Below are 22,145 nucleotides of genomic sequence, written 5' to 3' on the forward strand. Positions count from 1 at the left end.
GGTCACATCATCACCCTCTGAGACTATGCCAACTGACAGACACTTATTTTTATAAAGATTAATTAAATACAAAACTCTTAAACTTTTCACCAATTCTTTTTAAAGCTTTCCCACATTGAAGCAAGGGTTTTTTGCATCAGCACTGAGAAACCAGTGTTGAGGACTAAATTGTTTATTTTACTGACATTGTTTAACCTCTTATCTACCTACTTTTTTTAAAATGTACATTCTGATTCCAAATACTTCTATATGGTTTATTATGAAAATAAGTAATCCCTTGATCCCTCCATTATCTTCCATAGATGCAACCATTCCCAACTATTTTGGCTTTTTCTTTTAGCATTTCTTCTTATCTCTAAATATTATATTTATAATGCCATTTAATAATATTTTCAGTTTCAGCCATTTTTAAATGTTTCTTCTATGTAGAACATAAGAATTTAGTTCCCTTTCATACTTATCCCTTCCCAAAGCACAGACTTTTCCCTTTCTTTAATCCTTCCAGAAGAGCTAACCAAATTTAATTAAACAAGCACTATTTGTATTATTATGACTGAGTAAACAACATCTATAGCTGAGCCATGAAGCTCTTTTTAAAATAACTTTTAATTTTATCGATATTTAATAACGATCCCTTTTTAATTAACCTGGATTTCTGTGTGCAGGCTTCCCTGGTATCTCAGACCGTAAAGAATCTGCCTGCAGTGCAGGAGACAAGGGTTTAGTTTCTGGGTTGGGAAGATCCCCTGGAGAAGGAAATGGCTACCCTCCTCAGTATTCTTGCCCGGAGAATTCCAAGGACAGAGGAGCCTGGCGGCCTGCAGTCCATGGAGTCACAAGAGTTGGACACCACTGAGTGGCTAACATTTTCACTTTCACTGTCTGTGCACCTATCAGACTCATTTCCTTGGTAGAAGTACATGCCGTCAGATGAATCTCCTTGCAGCGCTCTGCCCTCCTCATCCACTCTGGACTGCTCACCTCTGGGCCCGCTGCCTAGTCATCATCATAGCATCTCCCTTATCCGTCTTCCAAGAGATCTCCTTTTGTTCTCACTTGTGTTGGCTCTCCTGGATCTCATGTTTTTCTCTTCCTTAGCTCAGTTTCTCCTTTTGGAGTAACATTTCCCCATAGCTTCCCAAGAAATGGTACCCTGTAAGTTAATTTTGTAGAAACTTTCTGGAAATGAAAACTTTATTTGCTCACTAGATAAGTCTTGACACATCTCTTAAGACAGGTCAATTTTCATATTCTTTAGAAAAAATTTTCTGACTGACTCCAGTAAAATGAAGCTCTCCTACCTATGCATTTCCATAACACTTCATCTATTAATTTATTCATTTATCTATCCATTCACTTCATTCACACATCCAGCAAATACTGATTGAGTGCTCTCATGAGCCAGGTTTTGGGATAGGCACAAAGATGAATAGAACATCTTCATTTCACTCATTCATTCATTTCAAACATTCATTTAAGAGAACTTAAATCAAGTTTGTTCACGCAGGAGAGGCCTAGAAAAGAAACTGAGAAAGAAAGATGAGTGAGAAAGGAGGCCAGTCAATCAAGGATGATATTACAAAGAAAGGGAAGCAGAGGTAAGGATACACTGTCACTTTAGTTTGACTGCCACACAAACACAAATCCATACACGCTTACACTCACACTCATAGGATGCTCATGTGTGGTACAAACTCTGATGTTAGAATGTTAGCTTTTTTTATGCTAAGTATCAAGCCAAATAGAAACTTCCCTGGTGGCTTGGTGGTAAAGAACCTCCCTGCCAATGCAGGAGACACAGGTTCAATCCCTGGGTCCGAAAGATCCTTCAGAGAAGGAAATGGCAACTCACTCCAGTATTCCTGCCTGGGAAATCCCATGGACAGAGGAGACTGGCAGGCTACAGTCCACGGGGTCGCAAAAGAGTTGGACATGACTAAGCAACTAAATAACAACAAAAAGCTAAATATAATGGAAAATATATATTAGCTATTTCTATTTTTATCTACTTCTATTTTTGGAGAAGTCTATAAAATTTGCATATTCAGTAAAAAATTAAACTCTGAGTTCGTTACTTTTAATCATAGCTGAGGAAAATAACAAAATAGCAAAATAGCAAAAACCAGGCTAATCTCACCTGCAGTTTCGGGTCCTTTGCTGACTTTGTGGAAAACCTACTTATTATATCTGTGCTCTTTGCCTGCCTGTATGAATTTATTTCAAGATTTCGTCTCAGGCTCCAATCCCATTCATTGGTTCACCACAATTTTATCCCCTTCCAAAGCACTTCACTTTTTCACAATAAACAAAAAGATCAATTAAGAAATGCTAATTAACAGTCACAGACAAGTTAATGTTTGCAAATGTGGGAAAGGAATAGTTTGAACAAAACACAGGATGTAGAATATATCAGACTGATATTTAAACACAAAGAAATTCAAAGAATGGAATTTTACAATGTTGCCATAAAGCATAAAACTACCATAACAACATGAGCTAAGGGATGAGGATATGACCTCCAGTCAAACCAGTATCCTAATAGATTTGTTTTCCAAATGGTAAATGCCTCACATTAGCCTAACAAGCAAATTAAAATAGGTTTAGTTTGCTTATTTGCAAAAGGTCATTTTAAATAATGTTTATTATTTCTAGACTACTGTGGAGTCTTTAAACACCCTTAATAGAAGAGTACAAAAAATGGTTGAGTTCTTCTATACCAATGATGAAAATGACAAAGCCAGTTAGAGTATCAGAATATCAATGATGAAACATTAAATGAATGTAAAAATAATCTCACTCTAATCTCTTAAATTACATGGAGGAAAATTGAGTGTCAACAAACTGTGGAGGCCCTGAGATGTTGCCCTCCTTAGTCTGCTCACAGTTTCATAGATGTGGCAGAAGACAGGAGACCCAAGTCAAAGACAAAGGACATTAGTGCCCAGGCACAGTAGGCAATGAGAACTTCATGTTCAAGTCAGTTCCCATTGCTCCCCAAGTTCCATGGGGGTGTGAAGATATGAACCCAGGTGGATGCTGGACATGCAGAGTATCTGTGTCACAGATGAGGAATTTTGAGTTTATGAAACCCTCAATTTTAGAAGGAGGATGCTAGCAAACCTGCCTAATGTTTTCCAGGAAGGAAAACCTATCTTTATCACTATGATCTGGAAACAAATCTGTCATCTGCCCTGGAGGGAGACATTATCTATACAAACATCTGCACAAACTTAACAAAGAAGTTAATGCCTCTTGCTCAGAAGATTCGCAAAAATGTGAAAGACACATAGACAATTATATCCCAATACTGAGATTTAGTGAAAAGAAAAAGATTATTTCAAATCACCCACTAAAGTGCTGAGTTGCTAATTAGTACAATAAAATATGGTAGAAATACATTATTTAATATTTGATAGTCAGGTGGACATATCCTAAGGTGGCACCTCATGAGTTAATCTCCTCTCTGCAGGAAGAACCTGTGACTTGGTTTTAACCAAATGAATATGCCAAAGCTTATAGGATGTCACTCTCATAATTAGGTTACTCTTTCTATCTATATTTTAGGAAACCTGTGGCATAGATATAGGTTAGATAGACAAATATACCACCTAAAATCATCTATACATGACTTAGCAGATTATGTCTGAGGACTGCTGGTCTGGAAAAAACAGACTGCCACACTGTAACTGTTTGTGGAAAGGTTCATATAGTAGGAAATTATGAATGTCCTCTAGGGACAAAAGGCAGCCTCCAGCCAACATCCAATAAAAAGCTGGGTTCCTCAGTCCCATAGCCAAAGGATCAGAATTTTGCCAATAGCCTAAATGAGCCTGGAAGCACATTTTCCCCCCTTGTTCCTCCAGATGCAGCCTGGTCAACATGGCTTGCCGCCTTTGTTGCTGCCTTTCAAAGCCCTAAGCAAAGGACCCAGTTGAGCTGGGCCCATAGTTTCTCTTGACCCAGAGAAACTGTATGGCGGTACATACGTGCTATCTTAAGCTGCTACAGTTTTGGTGATTTGTTATGTAGCAACAGATTAATATAACAGCTTAGCACAGCTCAGAATTTCATCTATTGAACACCTCTTCTTATTTATCTCAATGAAATAGGAATCAAGTCTTCCTGAAATTTATCTTGTAACTTTTTTGGTCAATTCCTGGAAGGCTTAAACTGACCCTATGTAGATCACTGTAAGTCATTTCTTCCAAAAAATATGGCTGATTGGTGGTTTATTTATTTCACTTTACAGTCATTCCACCCAGAACAGAAATAAGATGAATAAACATCCAGCTGATTCCCCATTTCCTTTGGTAAAACCTTATTAATTATTCAAATCCACAAAATTTTTATCTTTATACAATCTACTTCTGTATATTACTATAAAATTTAGCAATGTACAAAAGTAGGTTCAATATAGAAAGGATTTTTGTTCAATTTTTATTGAACCTACTTTTACATATTACTATAAAATTCAGCAGCTTCCCAGTGTGGCGCTAGTGGTAAAGAAGCCACTTGCCAATGCAGGAGATGTCAGCGATGCGGGTTTGATCCCTGAGTCAGGAAGATCCCCTGGAGGAGGGCATGACAACCCAAAGGAATACAGGCAGTATTCCTGCCTGGAGAATCCCATGGGCAGAGGAGCCTGGTGGGCTACAGTCCATGGGGTTACAAAGAGTCGGACACAACTAAGCAACTGAGCACATAAAATTTAGCATTTACTTTTTCTTAACAATTGCATTATTTCTCCAGCATAACTGTAGATCTTCTATTTGTCTTCAGATATTTATATTTCCCACAGTATTATAACGGTGTTAGGCAAAAAGGACATGCTCATTAAGTTCTGTTGATTGATAATCATGTCCTGACTTTTCAGAAGTTCTTGCTAACAACTGATCTGCCTGGATACTGCAGAATTTACTCAGTATGAAATTGCTCCCTTACCTCTCCCATTCTGAGTTGTTTTGACTCATCCCCAAAGTCTGGGACTGAAATAACCTTTGGAAAACAATGAGGTCTTATGTCAAAATCACTTTCTGGGTTAGTTCTATTTTCAGTCACTATGTGGCATAATGTATCCCCATGTCAGAGGGCACTTCCATCTGCATACTTAGGAGCAGTCTTTATATACATAAATTAAGCTAGTATTTTAAGATATTTACCCTAAATATAAGATTGGAATGGATAATTTGGGATAAATCATAAAAGTAGAGAAGAAAGAAATTTCAAAGGTACTTCTAAAAATACAGACTCTGCTATAAATAAATGAATAAACCTGTGTCTATAACTTTTGGATGCTGATAAACCTAGGTTATAATTTCATTAGCCATAATTTTAGGCCAGTTTCTTCTCATCCCTAATATTTTCTGTAATGGCAAGCAGTCAGCATTCTTGGGATGATGTATTATAAAACTTTTGCAACATAAATCTTTACATTTCACATCAAACTGGAATATATATGACAAGATAAAATAACAAATAGTGTCAGGTTTAGCTTTATGCCTAAGAAAGAATTAATTAGGACAAAAAGATTGATAGCAATTGCTGTAATTCTTATATGCTTGTTCATTTTCTGCAGTGACTGAAAGTGAAAATGAAAGTCGCTCAGTCGTGTCCGACTCTTTGCGACCCCATAGTCCATGGAATTTTCCAGGCCAGAATACTGGAGTGGGTAGCCTTTCCCTTCTCCAGAGGATCTTCCCAACCTAGAGACTGAACCCAGGTCTCCCGCATTGCAGCTGGATTCTTTACCAGCTGCAATGGAGTCACAACGGAGGGTGGGGACAAAAGGCATACATTTGCAAAAATCCATTTACTAAAAACAACAGCATGACTTTCTTAACCTAGAAATAAGGTGCCATAGGAATATTTTCTGACCCACTCATTTTTGAGAAGTCTCTCTTCCCTCTTTCTTACACACACAGACACACACACACATACACACAATTTGAAACTTCAGTTTATCCTTTATTTGCATAAACCTATTTTAGTAAATTTTTAATTGCCACTCTGGCCTTAAACATATGGCTACTTACTGCTTCCCTTTGTAAATAACTTTGCTAAAACAATTATTATATGGGAATTCCCTCCTGATCCAGTGGTTAGGACACAGTGCTTTCACTACCAAGGGTGCAGGTTCAATCCCAGGTCAGGGAACTAAGATCCTGCAAGCCATGAGGAGCAGCCCAAACAAAACAAGACAAAAACAGAAAACAAATGAACAAACAAAAGACTGCCATAATTCCAAATCATAAAATGTATGTACAGAGATAGTGATCATGTTAATAACTTAAATAGGCTTTTTCCTGTTACATTTCTTTGAATGAATCACCATTCTTTTCCATGAAATTACTTGAATTTCACTTTCTTAGTGGCTTTTAGTTTTAGTTGATCCTGACTTGTTTTTGCTATCTATTCTTCAGTCTATACCAAAAGCAAAGTATTTGAACAAAGGATCTGAAAATAGTATCAAAACAAATGAATTTTCTTATGTAGAATACATTAGACAATTATTTAGTGCCTTCCTCATATTTTGTGCTCAGTATATTCTTGGAGAATAAATAATAGCCAAAAAAAAAAAAAAAAAACTAGGAGAATTCATCATAAGCAGAACTGTTATACAGTAAGTGCTGATGAAACTTTTTGAGACAAAAGGGCAAATGACACCAGACAGAAACTTAGTTCTGAAGGAAGAAAAATGAAGAGTACTGGAAATGCTATTTTTTAAAAGATGATAGAGAGTTTAATATAAATATTATAATACTGTATTTGGGGGATTACAACATAAATATCTTTAAAATATATGACAATAACACTACAAAGAATAAGTGAAGTAAGTAGTACAATAGGGTTATATGATTCTGACATTACACATAAGTTATGTATTAATTCAAGGTAGACTGGGACAAATTATAGATGCATAATGTAAATTATGTAATTAACTACTAAATTACTAAACTACTAAACTACTAATTAACTACTAAAATATAAATAAGTATTTAAAAAGCCAATAGTGAAAAGATGGCACTATACGAATTTCTGGGCTTCCGAAGTAGCACAGTTGATAAAGAATCCTCCTGCCAAAGCAGGAGATGCAGGGGACACAGTTTCAATCTTTGGGTCAAGAAGATCCCCTGGAGTAAGAAATAGCAATCCACTTCAGTATTCTTCCCTGGGATATCCCGTAGACAGAGGATCCAGGCATGCTACAGTCCATGGGGTCACAAAGAGTCAAGGACAGGAACAGTACGTAAGCCAAGAACTTCCAGGTGTACAAGCTGGATTTAGAAAAGGCAGAGGAACCAAAGATCAAATTGACGACGTGTACTGGATCATAGAGAAAGTAAGGGAATTCCAGGAAAACATCTACTTCTGCTTCACTGATTATTCTAAAGCCTTTGACTGTATGGATCACAACAAACTGTGGAAAATTCTTAAAGAGATGGAAATACCAGACCATCTTACCTGTCTCCTGAGAAACCTGTATGCAAGTCAAGAAGCAACAGTTAGAACTGGACATGGAACAATGGACTGGTTCCAAATTGGGAAAGGAGTATGACAGGCTGTATATTGTCACCTACTTTTTTGTTGTTGTTGTTCAGTTGTTCAGTCAAGTCTGACTCTGCAATTTCATGGACCGCAGCATGCCAGGCTTCCCTGTCCTTCACTATCTCCCAGAGTTTGCTCCACCTAAGTTGGTGATGCCATCCAACCATCTCATCTTCTTTCTCCCCTTCTCCTCCTGCCATCAATCTTTCCCAGCATCAGGTTCTTCTCCAATGAGTCAGCTCTTTGCATCAAATGGCCAAAGTATTGAAGCTTCAGCTTCAGCATCAGTCTTTTCAATGAATAATATTCAGGGTTGATTTCCTTAAGGATTGACTGGTTTGATCTCCATGCTGTCCAAGGGACTCTCAAGAGTCTTTTCCTTAGCTTATATGCAGAGTACACCATGTGAAGTGCTGGACTGGATAAATGACAAGCTGGAAACAACACTGCTAGGAGAAATATTAACAACCTTGGATATGCGAGCAATACCAATCTTATAGCAAAAAGTGAAGAGGAACTAAAAAGCTTCTTGATGAGAATGAAAGAAGGGACTGAAAAAGCTGGCTTGAAATTCAGCATCAAAAAATCAAAGATCATGGCATCTGGTCCCATCACTTCATGGCAAATAGAAGGGGGAAAAGTGCAAACAGTGAAAGATTTTATTTTGATTGGGCTCCAAAATCACTGCAGACGGTGTCTGCAGCCATGAAATTAAAAGGTGCTTGCTCCTTGGAAAGAAAGCTATGACCAACCTGCTGCTGCTGCTAAGCTGCTTCAGTCACATCCGACTCTGTGCGACCCCACAGACGGCAGCCTACCAGGCTCCACTGTCCCTGGGATTCTCCAGGCAAGAACCTAGACAGCATATTAAAAAGCTGAGACATCACTTGCCAACAAAAGTCCATATGGTCAAAGCTATGGATGTTAGATGGAGGAGGAAACGGCAACCCACTCCAGTATTCTTGCCTAGAGAATCTTGTGGACAGAGGAGCCTGGTGGGCTGCCATCTATGAGGTCGCACAGAGTCGGACATGACTGAAGCGACTTAGCAGCAGCAGCAGCATGGATGTTAGAGTTGGGCCATAAAGAAGACGGAGTGCTGAAGATTTGATGCTTCTGAATTGTGGTTCTGGAGAAGACTCCTGAGAGCCCCTTGGACAGCAAGGGGATAAAACCTTCAATCCTGAAGGAAATCAATCCTGAATATTCAATGGAAGGACTGATGCTGAAACTGAAGCTTCAATACTTTGGCCATCTGATAGCAAGAGCCAAAGTCCTTTTCTCACTGGAAAAATGATAAATTGGAATACTTCTCCTAATGCTGGGAAAGATTGAGGGCAGGAGGAGAAGGAGGAGACAGAGGATGAGATGGTTGGATGGCATCACCGATTTAATGGACATGAGTTTGAGAAAATTCCTGGAGACAGTGCCTGGTGTGCTGCAGTTACACGGTCACAAAGAATCAGACAGGACTTAGTGACTGAACAACAACAACACATAGGAATTTCTAGCACTTGTACCCTCCCCCAAACCATGCTGAACAACTATATGGCAAGATACATACTAATATTACACACTGTTCCTGAATAACAGAGAAAGATTGAATGTGTCCCAAGTCATTTTATAAGACCAGCATAGTGCTCTCACAAACATACATATAAAAAATCCTTAATAAAAGAAAAGCAAATTAAAAAAAAAGAAAAGCAAATTATAATCAGCAATATATAAAAAGGATTCTATATCATAATCTAATTGGAGTTATTCTAATAATACAAGGAAGGTTTAACAGTTGAAAATCAAAAAAAGAGAGAGACAGATAAAAATTATCATCTCAACAAATACAGAAAAAAAAAAAAGTTGACCAAATTTAGCAATCATTTGTGACTCAAAAGCAAAAACAAAAATTCAAAGCAAAGTGGTGATAGGAGGAAACACTCTACTTTGTTATCAGGGTTATGCCAGCCTTAAAACAAGACAAATTTATTATCTTACAGTTCAGGAAGTGAGAAACCCAAAATGAGTCTCACAGGGTTAAAATCATGGTGCTGTCCCCAGACTGAGTTCCTTCCCTAAGACACTGTATGAGAATCTACTCACTCGCCCGCTCCAGACTCTAGCGGCTGCTCACCTTCCTTGGTGTATGGTTCACTCCCATCTTCAAGTTAGTAATGACCAGCCGATTCTTCATCTCATTGCATCAGTCTGACCCTGACTCCACCTCTCTCTTCCACATCTAAGAGCTCTTGTGATTACACTGAGTCCAAATGGTTAATCCTGGAGAATCTTAAGGTCGACTGATTAGCAACCTTAATTCCATCTACTATGTTAACTTCTGGGGATTAGGACGTGGGCATCTCTGGGAAACCACCATTTTTCCTATCACAATCTGTACTTCCACATACTATCAACTTTTCATTGTTGTTTAGTCGCTAAATTGTGTTTGACTCTTTGGGACCCCCTGGACTGTAACCCGTCAGGCTCCTCTGTCAATGGGATTTCCTAGGCAAGAATATTGGAGTGGGTTGCTATTTCCTTCTCCAGGGGATCTTTCTGATCCATGGAAAATCAACGTCTCCTGCTTGGCAGGCGAATTCTTTATCACTAAGCCACCAGGGAAGCCCCACTATCAATTTACCCCCTGAGTTATTTCAGAGACGATCCCAGATATTACACCATCTCATTCATAGCTATTTCAGCATGTATTTTAAGAGATAAGAATCCTTTTTAAAAAGAAACAATCTGGACTTTTCTGGCAGTCCTGTGGTTAAGAATTCACCTTGCAATGGAGGGGACATGGGTTTGATCCCTGGTGGGGAACTAAGATCCCACCTGCTGAGCAGCAACTAAGCCCAAGCTCCACAACTGGAGAGTCTGCACAGCAATGAAAGAACCTGCATGCTGCAACTAGAGACCTGACACAGCCAAACAAGTAACTGTTTTTGAAAAAGAAAACAATCACGCCTAAAAAATAATAACAATGATTTCTTACGATCATGAACTATCCAGTCATTATTTAAATCGGGCTTCCCTGGTGGCTCAGCCAGTAAAGAATCTGCCTGCAATGCAAGAGACCTGGGTTCAACCCCTGGGTTGGGAAGATCCCCTGGAAAAGGGAATGGCAACCCACTCCAGTACTCTAGCCTGCAGAATTTCATGGACAGAGGAGCCTGGTGGGTTACAGTTGAATGAGGGTACAAAGAGTCAGATACGACTGAGCAACTAATATTTTCAACACTTCCATAATTTTTAAAATACTTTACAGCTTATTTGAAAAAGAATTCAAATAAGATCCATACATGACATTGAATAATATTTGATTAAAAGAATAACATTTCTGAGGGCCCCTAACATTACTTTAAATCATTTAATTATATTGTCAAATACATACAAACATGAAAATTGAATATAAATTACTCATGTGTATCTCTCTTGTATCTACAGAAAAAAAAATATTCTTGAAGCAAATCTGTGGACCCAGCTTGAGAAATGTTATTCCTATATCACTGTACACAAAGCTCATTTTAAAGTTAGTTGTATCATGTCCTGTGACAGTACTTCATTGTTGCCCAAAACTGTTGCTTAATTTCATCATTTAATTACCATTCTTCAGTAACATTTTTGCAATCTCTGTTTACCAGTCACTTTTCCTGGACTTCCCTAGTGGCTCAGTTGGTAAAGAATCTGTTTATAATCCAGGAGACCTAGGTTTGATCCCTAGTTCGGGAGATCCCCAGGAGGAAATGGCTACTCACTCCAGTATTATTGCCTGGAGAATACCATGGACAGAGGAGTTGGGCAGGCTACAGTCCATGGGATACCAAAGAGTTGGACATGACTATGAGACTAACTTTCACTTTTTCCTAGGTAGGGAAACACAAAGGTAAAAAAATAACTTGGTCAATTGCTCACAACAGATTTTTCAAAAAGTTATGTGTATTATCAAAACAACTATAACGTAAGCTGTGTGAAGGTGGGAGCCAGGTCTTACTAATCTTCATGTTTCCCAGGGACCCAACAAAGTGCTTTCAAAAAGTTGGTACTCAATCAGTATCCAGTAATTGATTAGACTTGAAAACCTATGTTCAATTGCTCAGTTAAATTTGGCCGACAAACCTGGAGAGAAAGAACCGTGCCACCGTATTTCTCTTTTTCGTTTTGCATGAGGAAGCAGTGAGGGCATTTGTTTGCGTGTTGGCAATTATGATGAAGAGAAGGATGCTTGGTGATAGTGATGGTGCAACAGCCACTGTGGCAATCTGGAGCTGAGCAAGTCATAAAGCTGACCTCGACGGGTGCAGAGCTTCACCAGTCAGCATAATAGATGGATAGCTATTATGGCTCAACAGTGATAGATGAAATTTGCTCAGAATAGCACAACACATTCAGCTCTTTGGGGATCAGGAACATTTATCACTGATGATTAATCCCTTCATGAGTCCATTTCGAGGTTAACAGAGCTCCTTTATTGCATTTTTGTTCCCTGTCTATCAGTCCCACCATACCACTCATTCAGCAAATCTTTACTTTCTGGGACCATGCTATGTATATAACTAAAATGAAAGTCACTCAGTCATGTCCGACTCTTTGTGATCCCATGAACGATACAGTCCATGGAATTCTCCAGGCCAGAATACTGGAGTGGGTAGCCATTCCCTTCTCCAGGGATCGAACTCAGGTCTCCCGCATTGCAGGAGGATTCTTTACCAGCTGAGCCACCAGGGAAGCCCACAGATCCTGAGTATTTAATCACAGAACTTCATGGCAGATTTCTCCCCGCTCCAAGGACTATCTCACAGTCTGTTTTCCAGCATGTGCATAGTCCTCATACTATCTTCTACCATATAAACTTCTGGCTTATGTCATAAGACAACCTGGTACAAATTTCCATATAATATCTGAGAAGGATTAGACATTAATATAAGCTAACATATTTTTAAATAATAGATTAATGTTAATTCTCAAAGGGAAAACCTCGGAGAGGGTACATTAAGAGAATGCAGGTGAGTTTTGAACACATGGCACCTGCGGCCACCATCCAAGAGGGTAGGTAAAATTAGGTGACTTGAGAACATGACAAAGACGACACTAAAAAAGAAGAGCTATATCACAATTACATAAATCCTGGGTGTTCTATTCATGTCCATACTCATCCCTGGCTACATTATAAATCCTTTAAAGGTGGAGATCAGATTATGCACCTCTTTACATTCCAACTGTAGAAGTCTGTGTGCTTCATAGACCAACATTATTACCATCACCTGGGAGCTTATTAGAAATGCAGAACCATAGCCCTCATCCCAGATATACTGAATAAGAATCAGTACTAAAAAAAATCCAGGTGATTTCAATGTACATTAAAATTTAAGAAACATTATGGTGCTAGCATAAGGGCTTCCCGAGTGGTGCTAGTGGTAAAGAATCCACCTCTCAAGGGAGGAGTCGTAAGAAACTCGGGTTCAGTCCCTGGATTGGGAAGGTCCCCTGGAAGAGCTCATGGAGGGAATCCCATGGACAGAGGAGCCTGGTGGGCTACAGTCCATAGGGTTGCAAAGACTCAGACATGACTGAAGCAACTCAGCACTACCCACAATACTAGCCTTATATACCTTAAGATTCAATACATGTGTTAATTACTCTCAAAAAACAAAGGCTTCATAACCTGTTAAAAATACCAGGTGTGAAGGTCTGAGAGAGGAAATATGTGAAAACAGTTTGAGATAGAAAGATAAAAAGCATGCATATACAAGGAATATTATACTTTTGGGGGGGAACCTGCCATAATTATATGCCAAAAGAATAGGGTATTCTAGAGGATCTTTCTTCAGAGTAAGATGTTTGCCTCTGAATGTGTGCAAAACAGTCCAACCGGGTATAGGCATAAAATTTTAGAATTTTTATTTTTAAAAGGAGCTATCCATGTGTCCATGCTAAACTGTTTAAGTTATGTCCGGCTCTTTGCGACTCTATGGAACATAGCCTGCCGGGCTCCTCTATCCATGGGATTCTCCAGGAAAGAATACTGGAGTGGGTTGCCGTTCCCTTCTCTAGGGGATCTTCCCAACCCAGGAATCCAACCCAAGTCTCTTCTGTTTCCTGTACTGGCAGGCAGATTCTTTACCACTGTCTACCACTAGCACCTCGATATTCAGGTTGGCATTTTTACCTATGCTCAGTATGCCAGACAGTTTGTGAGATCAGCAGCAGTGCTCTCAGCCTACTGAAATTTTCTGCAGTTTATGTGTGCCTTTAGTGAAGTGAAGTGAAGCCGATCAGTCGTGTCCGACTCTTTGCGACCCTGTGGACTGTAGCCCACCAGGCTTCTCCGTCCATGGGATTCTCCAGGCAAGAATACTGGAGTGGGTTGCCATTTCCTTCTCCAATGTGTGCCTTTAAGTGACTGTAATTAAATGATTAAACAATTTTAAAAGATTCCTTCAAGGGATACACAAGGAAAGCAATGGCAAAAGAGAAAAAGTTAAAAAAAAAAAAAAAGGCAAAACAGGCATTTATATGGGGCTTCCCTCACAGCTCAGTCAGTAAAGAATCTGCCTGCAATGCAGGAGACTCAGGTTTGATTACTCCAGTATTCTTGCCTGGAGAATCCCAAGGACAGAGGAGCCTGGCAGGCTACAGTCTATGGGGTTGCAAGAGTTGGACACTGCTTAGCAACTAAACCACCACAGGCATTTATATCCTTATGGAGGCTCTTAGTCATATTCAAGGCAAAAGCAGTGGCAATAATATCAAGTCTGACCTGAAGTCAGTCCCAAATTCCTACATTATTTTTAAAGCTTTATAGAGCTATTATTGATAGACAAATAACTGCACATATTTATTCTGTACAATTTGTTCACCCTTTTTTCCACTAAATGTATTAAACATTTAAAAATTATTTAAAGGTACCCATATAACCCCTAGTCAAAGCTATGGTTTTTCCAGTAGTCATGTATGGATGTGACAGTTGGACTGTGAAGAAAGCTGAGCACTGAAGAATTGAAGCTTTGGAACTGTGGTGCTGGAGAAGACGCTTAAGGGTCCTGGAGATCCAACCAGTCCATCCTAAAGGAGATCAGTCCTCAGTGTTCATTGGAAGGACTGATGCTGAGGTTAAAGCTCCAATACTCTGGCCACCTAATTCGAAGAAAAGACTCTGATGCTTGGAAAGATTGGAGGCAAGAAGAGAAGAGGATGAGATGGTTGGATGGCATCACCGACTTGATGGACATGAGTTTGAGCAAGCTTTGTGAGTTGGTGATGGACAGGGAAGCCTTGCGTGCTGCAGTCCATGGGGTCGCAAAGAGTTGCACATGACTGAGCGACTGAACTAACTGATATAACCCCACCATCACTCAGGCCGGAGCTTGCTCTAAGAGTACATTGCCATCCTTTATAAGACAGGCTTTCCAGTATGGACTGGAAAGCTGATACTCATTTGAGGATACATTTAGTGAAAAAAAAAAGCACAGAGCAGAATGGTACATAAAGTGAGTTATATTTTATGGAAAAGAAGAATCCACACATTTCTTTTAAATTTTAATTATATATCACTGTAGTAAAGCAACTATATTTCAGAAAAAAATTTAAAAATTACATATCACTGTAAAATTTTTTAAAACTGGAGTCAAAGTGAAGAACCTATATTCTAGAAAAGGAGGGAGAGAGTCATATTTAAGGATAGGAATTAGAATAGCTTTAGACCTCTCAACAGCAATACTGGAAACAAGACAATGAAAAAATGCCTTCACAAATCTGAAGAGAAATTACTTTTCTTTCAGAATTACATGTTCAACAAAACTATTACTTAGCATTAGGATAGAAAATGGACATTTTCTGACATGCAATTTCCTTTAAAAAAAATTACTCCCCCAAAACTCCTTCTCAAGAAGCTGTAAGATATGCTTCATTAAAAAACAGTCATAGGCCAACAAAGAAGAAAAAATGGAGTCCAGAACACAAGGGACCAAAGCCAAAAAGCAGGGAGGTAAGTAGGTCCTGTAGCCACAGCAGTGGCTGAGGCTGCCAGGCAGGGCGCTGGCTGCCTGACTGGAGGGTGAGCCAGGGACATCCTGGGTGAAGCAAGGCTGCACTTTGATGAGCTAAACAAGCTGCAGGTATTGGACCCAGAGGTTACCCAGCAGACTAGAGAGCTCAAGAAAGAGCGCAAGGACTTTGTGGATAAAATGGGCCAATTTTAGAAAATAACTGGTGGTTTAATTGAGCTTGTTGATCAACTTGCAAAATAAGCATAAAATGAAATGACGAAGGCCACTGGTGCTCAGAACTTGCTGAGATCTACAGCAAGATAGAGAGAAGACCAATAGCAGCAACTCCAGGCACTAACAGCAGAACAGAATGCAGCCTGAAGGGTATCGCATTGCATACGAAGCTTTGCGGAAAGGAGACGCAGAACAAAATGAATTTATTGACCAATTTATTTCTTAGAAATGAACTGAAAATTTCGTTTTCTAGCAGGAGAGCAAAAAAAGAAAAAGAAAAAATCCACAATGCCCAAACCCCAAAAACCTCTGTATCATTCTGGTGACCTAATGACCCGAGTGTGGTGTGAGGGGGCACGGGAAGAACCACAGCATCTCTGAAGGCAGGAGCACAAAGCTGGGGGAGCTTCTTTCACATGTCAGTGTATACCTGTAGGTGAACACCCAGTCGCCATTGTGGTCCAGGCTCTCACCTCTTGCACTTTCAGTCTGAACTGAGCAGCTTGTAAACGTTGATTTTTTTTTTTTTTTTTTTGGTAAATTTTCATAGTTTGGGGAGGAAAAGAAATAAATTATTATTTCCAAATTAAAAAAAAAAAAAAGAAAGAAAGAAAGGTGAAGGTAAAAGATGGTAACAAAAAACTAACCAGCTGATTTAAGAGAGAAATGGAGGTGGGAGAGGGGTTCAGGATGGGGAACACGTGTACACCCGTGGCAGATTCATGTTGACGTATGGCAAAACCAGTACAATATTGTAAAGTAATTAGCCTCCAATTAAAATAAATAAATTTATAAAAAATAATTTTAAAAAACTAAAAAAAAAAAAGGAAAATCTTATTCTATTCAAACTGAGGGTTATAACCTGGGAGCAACCTCTCAGAAACCTCTGAGAACTCTTCCGCTTATTAGAAGTCAAAGCACAGTTACCTACATTTCTGAGACAGAGTACTGTACGTAAGCACAGTTTATACAATCCAGATCTACAGGTAGAAAGTGAGGAGTGGCTCATGGGTCACTCATGACCCCTTACAAGATTAAGAAGAAAGGTTTATCTCCCCGGGAGGTGGGACCCTTAATGAGATACAAAAAAGGAAGTTTAGGAAAGTTATCTCCTAAGGAGGTCAGCTTAACGCAGATGCACAATACACACTAAAGGGAAGGGAGGAGGCCCAAAGAAAAATTTTAGGTTAAAGCTGTCTTGTCTTGCAATAAAATGTGAATTTTATCAGAGGAAATCCTGAATAAGAATTTGCACTGTCCTAGCTTGGGTGAATACTCCTTTGTGGGGCAGGTTGGAAGAATCTGGGAGACATTTCCCCAAAGATGAAATTGACAGACTCATTGCTGTGAGCCTGTATATTAAGAAACATACAAATCCAGAGTGTCGAGACTGAATTAGCAATTAATAACAGATAACATTTATGGAATGCTTTCTATGGGCAGACACTCTTCCATGCATACTGTATCTGAACCTTATGCAATGGATGTATGTATTGCCCCTATTTTACAGATAAGAAAAAGAAGGCAGAGGCTTCTAGGTAGGTCAACACAACTAGTAAGGAGCCGCACTGGGGCTGAATCCCAGGCAATCTGACTCCAGAGACTTTTGTGAAACTCGTATTCCATACTAGTTTTCCAAGGGTACAGAAATGCCACCAGTATAAAAAAACAAAAAAACAAGAAAAATCAACTCCAGGAAAAAAACAGAAAATGGCATTAAGAAAAGTAATTATAATTTGTATATGGTTGTGCTGTGAATGGCATTTTTATATTCATAATAATGTGAACATTAACTATTGATCTGATATTATGATACAGTGTTATTAAAAACACTGGAGGATGTGGAAGGTGCTTATGCACAGTGGAAATAGGAAGAAAGAGGAGAGCTAAATCTAGATGGAGAAAAAATGGAAAGAGTGACAGACTTTGTTTTCCTGGGCTCCCAAAATCACTGTGGATGGTGACTGCAGCCTCAAAATTAAAAGATGCTTGTTCCTTGGAAGGAAAGCTATGACAAACCTAGACAGTGTATTAAAAAGCAGAGATATTATTTTGCCTACAAAGGTACGTATAGTCAAAGCTCTGGTTTTTCCAGCAGTCATGTATGGATGTGAGAGCTGGACAATAAAACAGGCTGAGCACTGAAGAACTGATGCCTTCAAACTGTGGTGCTGAAGTAGACTCTTGAGAGTCCCTTGGACAGCAAGGAGATCAAACCAGTCAATCCTAAAGGAAATCAACCCTGAGTATTCACTGGAAGGACTGATGCTGAAGCTCCAATATTTTGGCCACCTGATGTAAAGGGCTGACTCACTGGAAAAGACTCTGATGCTGGGAAAGACTGAAGGCAGGAGAAGGGAGTGACAGAAGATGAGATGGTTGGACGGCATCACCGATTCAGTGGACATGAGTTTGAGCAAGCTCCAGGAGATAGTGAAGGACAGGGAAGCCTGGTGTGCAGTCCACGGGGGTCACAAAGAGTCGGACCCAACTGAGCAACTGAACAACAACAATAAAATATTTTTTTTTTAGTTTTTTATTTTTTTAATTTTAAAATCTTTAATTCTTACATGTGTTCCCAAACATGAACCCCCCTCCCACCTCCCTCCCCATAAAATATTTCTTAAAAACAACAATTTGTAGCCATAGTGGATATGAGCTACTTGCTGTTTTTCTACTTATGTTCAATTTTCACTTTCATATTACTTTAATACTAATGAAGTTATGATTACATTAAAATTAATCTTCAATTCAATGTGTATGTTAATTTCAAACCAATAAAAAGGGATTCAGTGGAAACTAAATTTCTAGGTCAGACTCTAGTTGCTCTGACTCCCTTTCCAGAGGAACCACAATGATCAGTTTCCTGCATATCCTTTCAGAGGTAGATTAAATGAGTTCACGTACATGATGAGCTTAGAACATTGCCTAAAGTGAAAAGTGAAGTCGCTCAGTCATGTCCAGCTCTTTGCGACCCCATGGGCTGTAGCCTACCAGGCTCCTCTGTCCATGGAATTTTCTAGGCAAGAGTACCGGAGTGGGTTGCCATTTCCTTTTCCAGGGGATCTTTCTGACCCAGGGACTGAACCCACCAGGTGTCCCACATTGCAGGGAGACGCTTTAACATCTGAGCCACCAGGAAGGCCAGAACACTGCCTGAGTCAAATCAAATGCCAAGCAAACGTTTGCTACTAGTAACGGTAGCAGTGGAGGTGGAGATGGTAGTGCTGGTGGCAAGTAGTGCCTACAGTTCAATCGTTTTTACTGGCTGCATGATATTACAAAACAATAGGGTGATAAAATTTTTTAACTATTCTCTTTACACAAGACATGAATGACAAAATGTTACTTTAGTTCCCATAATCTCCTAAAATAACAAAATAAAGAAATATGGAAATTGGGTGTTTTAAAAAGCAAGTTATTTATAAAACTCTGCATGCCCTAAGATCTGAATTATAGCTTTAGAGAAAGCAGTAGGAAGACCTATGCTAATGTGACAGCGAGTGTGGGAGAGGCGTACAACTGCTCAACCTCACCTCTAGTTAAGTGCATGTGATAAAACTTAACACCTAGCATGGTTAGCTAGCACATTCACATGTTTATTTGCAGAGATTTTACAACCAAGCCCATAAACAAAAGAGATTTTTAATTAAATTAATTTCATTAGAGGAATAACTGCTTACGGTCTCTGCTTAAAAGATAAGGTGACCAGCAGCCTCCCTATTAACTTTGTATAATACATTTGAAATTATAGAGGTACCTTAATTTCAGTAACTTATCACACAAACAGATATGCTCTCTTCTAGAACTTTTTTTAACAGAAATAACTGGTTTCACAGCCTCCTGGGATTTGAATTGTGGTTCTACCAGAAAACGAAGATCATGGCATCCGGTCCCATTACTTCATGGCAAATAGATGGGGAAACAGTGGAAACAGTGTCAGACTTTATTTTGGGGGGCTCTAAAATCACTGCAGATGGTGACTGCAGCCATGAAACTAAAAGACGCTTACTCCTCGGAAGAAAAGTTATGACCAACCTAGACAGCATAAGAAAAAAGCAGAGACATTACTTTGCCAACTAAGGTCCATCTAGTCAAGGCTATGGTTTTCCCAGTGGTCATGTATGGATGTGAGAGTTGGACTGTGAAAAAGGCTGAGCACCGAAGAATTGATGCATTTGAACTGTGGTGTTGGAGAAGACTCTTGAGAGTCCCTTGGACTGCAAGGAGATCCAACCAGTCCATTCTGAAGGAGACCAGCCCTGGGTGTTCTTTGGAAGGAATGATGCTAAAGCTGAAACTCCAGTACTTTGGCCACCTCATGTGAAGAGTTGACTCATTGGAAAAGACTCTGATGCAGGGAGGGATTGAGGGCAGGAGGAGAAGGGGACAACAGAGGATGAGATGGCTGGATGGCATCACCAACTCGATGGACGTGAGTCTGAGTGAACTCCGGGAGTTGGTGATGGACAGGGAGGCCTAGCGTGCTGCGATTCATGTGGTCTCAAAGAGTCGGACACACTGAGCGACTGAACTAAACTTTTCTGAGCTTCAGCTTCTTATCAGTAAATGAAGGGGAGGAAGGCTGTGGTGTGAAGCACCATATGAGTATCTGCTATTAGCAGTGGTATATAATTTAATCTAATTTTCCAATTTAATCTGATTCTAGTCACTGAACATTTTTTATGCTCAGTTATGCGTAAAGTAATTTCATTTAAAAGAGAACCATATGGAGAGTGGGTCTTAGGTAGTTTATGAAGCCATGAAAGTGTACCTAAAACCCAAAGTCATTATCCCAACAAGAGCAAAGTTTTAGCCTTGGCATATCTGACAACAGAGCTGAAGTATATGGCTCTATCCTTGTAGGAGAGCTGACATGAGACACTCTAATGCAGTACACAGGATTTCCCAGAGGATATCAGAACTTGGTATGTTAAAAATGATTAATAATGTTAATGAGTATTTAGAACTCTTGGAAGGATAGCTTAATTGCCTATATAATCCTAGGGGGCTAAAAGTGCAATGTAAAATGGAACCCTGGATTTACTTGAGTAAACTTTTGAAGCCAAGACAATTAAACAAGGATAGGAATTCATGTGCTTCAAAGACATTATTTTAATACTGTTCCATTTAAAAAGTCATCAAGAGCCAAGGGACAGTGGGATTAGGAAGAAAAAAAAACACTACTAATTTACACTGGTGTTGCATCATTGCTTTAAGCATCCTGTCTTTGCTTATAGACTGAAACTTTGGTACAGAGAAATTAGACTCTCCCTAAATTTCAGGTTAACAGATGTCATCCAAAAGCCATTTGCCCAGTAGGGGGCGCTCCTGAGATACTGATAGACTATGACGGTGGCATAATCACTTGGAGAAAACAGTACTTAAGGCAGTAATAGGTGACGGAACCTCAGACCCATGTGGTTTTTAGATTTAAAAAGTCCTAATTCCTTAGATGCATTATCAAAATTATCAGTAAAGGGGTAATTGGACCTGCAGACTTCTTTTTCAGAATTCTCTAAGAAACATAAATTACAGATATTAGCATCTCAGTTGGACACCAAGAAGTAGAACAATCACTACCTTGAGGAAACACTCTTATTGAAAAGACAAGTGATACTGCTAATGCAAAGTTAAATTACAGAAAATAATTTCAGAAAACATGAAAAGCAGCCCTCAACTCCATGTGGGAGGACACTGCTGTTCGATGAGGCAGGGGGAGGGGCGGGGGGGGGGGAGGTACTGGGAAACAGGAGTGGAGATGACAGGACAAGGTGGGACTCCAGCCGAGAAGCGGCCAAAGAAAAGAGATCTGCAGTGCCAGGCGGCAGCAGTAGAGGCTTCACCCTGGGAAATTCGGAAAAAAAAAAAAAAAAAAAAAAAGGCAGATTATGAGCAGACATGAACTTCCTGTTAGGATACTAGCAGAGCGAGATAAAGAGATTTCGAGCTGGAAAGTGAAATAAGGGAAAAAGCTTAAAATTACTTATTTGACAGTCAGGACATTGTGGAGAAAAACTGCTACTGGAGGTAACAAAGTGCTCTCTCAGTTCCTGCTATAAATTCTTCATCATTTTCCAAGGTTCCTGCCTGATACTGGTGTCTGCTCGCCTTCCTTTTCCACACCTTCTCTCCTGTCTACTAAGAATAACAATGATAGCTAATATTTACTATTTAGGATCTGTTTTCTGCAAGCTATTTTTTTGCAGACATTCTCTCACAAAGGAAAACCCAGCCTGGTAAGAAACATCAGTGTTCTACTTGTGACTGATTCACACTGCTGTACAGCAGAAGCCAATACAATATTGTATAGTAATTATCCTCCAATTAAAAAAACACAGGAAACACAGGGGTCCTTTTGCTGATGAGGAACGGTAAGGAGCA

The 22,145-nt window shown here is 39.4% G+C and overlaps 1 pseudogene; it reads left to right on the forward strand.

Moving 5' to 3' along the window:
• Nucleotides 1-1,539: 1,539 nt before the first annotated feature.
• On the forward strand, nucleotides 1,540-16,049 carry LOC101112945 (intraflagellar transport protein 20 homolog; annotated as a pseudogene).
• The last annotated feature ends 6,096 nt before the right edge of the window (nucleotides 16,050-22,145 follow it).

This window comes from Ovis aries, chromosome 1 (genome assembly GCF_016772045.2).
Source record: "Ovis aries strain OAR_USU_Benz2616 breed Rambouillet chromosome 1, ARS-UI_Ramb_v3.0, whole genome shotgun sequence".
In the NCBI taxonomy this organism is placed as follows: Eukaryota; Metazoa; Chordata; class Mammalia; order Artiodactyla; family Bovidae; genus Ovis; species Ovis aries.